Source organism: Triticum dicoccoides, chromosome 4B (assembly GCF_002162155.2).
Source record: "Triticum dicoccoides isolate Atlit2015 ecotype Zavitan chromosome 4B, WEW_v2.0, whole genome shotgun sequence".
NCBI classification, from domain to species: Eukaryota; Viridiplantae; Streptophyta; class Magnoliopsida; order Poales; family Poaceae; genus Triticum; species Triticum dicoccoides.
In genome coordinates this window covers 558,207,124-558,209,748 of record NC_041387.1, presented here as the reverse complement: position 1 = coordinate 558,209,748, position 2,625 = coordinate 558,207,124, and the positions used below count along the sequence as shown (strand labels likewise).

Sequence of the window (2,625 nt, the reverse complement as noted above, 5' to 3'; positions counted from 1 at the left end):
TCAGTAGGAGAACTGAAGGTTGGAGGTGAAGGCCTGGCCGAAGCTCCACCACGCCGGCACGACGTTCGGGAAGACGACGGTCTGGCCGCCGGTGTCGGTGACCCCGAAGGTGAGCGCCTGGCCGGCGAGCGCCGCCAGCGACAGCCAGTTGGCGCCCCAGTTCCGGCTCATCGGCATCCTCTCCGTGGCCGTCCCCTTCACCCACACCGCCTTGATGTCCCCGGTTCCGGCCACGTTCGAGATGAGCACCAGCTGGAAGTGCTCGAACCCTCCCATGGTGAACCGCACCCCTCCTCGCTTCTCGCAGGCCACCCTACATAAATAAAACATCACATACTGATTAATCTATCTAATATTCATCCAAGTCAAACCGCCCATGCAATGGTGTGTAGTGGGTACCTTTGGTAGAGCACCGGCACGACGCCGCCCTTGTAGATGCCGATGTGGAGCCAGGCGGGCTGGGCCATGTCGAAATGCGCGCGCGGCGGGTTGCACCAGCCGCCGTCGCCGCCCGCGAGGGCGTAGTTGGGCGGGCACAGGTTGGTGGCCGTGACGGTCACCGACTTCCCTGGCACGCACCACTGCGACTCGGCCTCGTGGTCGCACGTCACCTGGTAGCACTGCCCGCACGACGCGCCGTCGCCGAACAGCGTCTGGCTCAGCGCCGCCGTCCCCGTCCCGTACCCCGTCCAGTACAGGTTGCCGTACCCGCACGCTCCACCTGCATCCATGCACGCGTTGAAAACTACGTCTGCTGCTTAACCACTCCACTGTACCTGCTGGTAGCTCTGAAGTAAACAGAGGCTAGCAGTGCGCGCCCGGCCGGCGAACTTACCCATGGTGCCGGAGGCGTCGCTGCCGCCGTAGAACGTGGCCGAGCCTTTCGACTAGCCCGTCGCCTCCGCCGGCACGAAGCCCGAAGCCGCAGCGACGAGGACGGCGAACAGCATAAAGCTCCATGGCCTGCTCCGCGTCTCCATTTTCTCAAGATCGTCAGTGAGAGTGATGGCCGGTGTACGTGATCGGTGAAACGTGAAAGTTAATCCCAGACAGCTCCCAAGTGATCCACTCTACTACTACTCCTACAACATACACTGTACGCACGGTAGTTTAAATAAGTAGCGGGAGTGAGTGAGCGATCGATCGAGTGGAATCGATTTCATAATTTTAACCCTGCAGGCCGGTGCAGCGAATTGGTGGCGCGTATGACACGTGCACACGAAACTGGATCGCTCAGCTAGAATTCCGCGCGCTTCCCGCAGATTGGATCGTCGGTCGAGCTGCTCCATGTTTCTTTCCTCGTAGTTTAGCTTCCATGTACAGTACAGTGTTAGAAAAAAAAACTCCTGATCGTCGGTCGAATTGCTCCATGTTTCTCTGCATGTTTCCGCCATGAATCTTGCTCAGCTCAATTCGACAATGGGATGATTAGCTGGAATTGTTTGCCTTTTCTTACTAGGACGGCGAACTTGTCATGCACCTCCTGAGTTGTTAGTTTATTTTCCAAAGTTGAGATGCGATGCCACACAAGGAGGGCCGGGGTTGGTAAGAAGGAGAAGAGGAATCCTGGGATCTTCTATATCTAAATAGCTAGCCCCCACTAACTATTTTTCTCAACATGCAAGCATGCCACATCATCACACAACATGCACGAGAAAAGGCCCACACTCACTACCATATGTCTCGCAACATGCAAGCATGCCATTTCATCATGAAACCTGCATGAAAAAAGACCTATCTCAACATGCGAATTTCTATTCTATTATTCTATTTATATTTAATAAACATTTTACAACTATATAGTGATCAAACATAATAAATTATATGTAGTTTCAGTTCTATCCTTTTATATACGTTTCATATAATGAATCACATTGAGATATGTTACAAAATATTCCCGCAACAACGTGCGGGGAGCGGCAGCTCACATGAGGACGGCGGCCACAGCCCACAGGGATAATGGTGCATAAGCTGCCATGCTGTCACACGGATTATGGCGAGGGAGACGGTGCCGGTGCGTGGTTGTTTAACAAAAATTCGAAAGTCCACCAGCGATGCGCACGCAAGTCATCGGCTTCGTTCATCCTATATATCGAGCTATTCACGGATAGCTCATGCGCTGTCGAAAGGGTGGAGTATTTCTTGGAAGCTGTGCTGTCGATCTGTGACATCAGAGGGCAGGAGCTTTGGAAGTTTTAATGACTTCCGAGTCCGTCTTTTTGTTCCTTTTTACACCGGTTTTCCTTGCTTTTTTCTTTTCTTTTTTCAACACACGTCTACTCTTTTCATTACACATTCTACATATTTTTTATTTTCTTGCGAGGAACATTTTACCATTTTCTTGTGCACACGTAACATTATTTTGATACATGTTAAACATTTTGTAAATACATGATGTACATTTTAAAAGAATATGTTTTAATATTTTTTGTGAAATACATGTTCAAATAAATTCAAATATATGTTGAACATTATTTTTTAACAGTATGAAACATTATTTAACTACATGAACATTTTTCTTCCATTGTCTAAACATTTCTTTTAAATGTCATGAACATTTATTTGGAACACGTGACCATTTTCTTTAATGTCATGTACACTGTTTTGAGTTAGGAAATTATGTTT

At 49.3% G+C, this 2,625-nt stretch overlaps 1 pseudogene; it reads right to left on the bottom strand.

The window, feature by feature from the left end:
• On the bottom strand, positions 1-980 carry LOC119293876 (annotated as a pseudogene).
• Between the last annotated feature and the right edge of the window lie 1,645 nt (positions 981-2,625).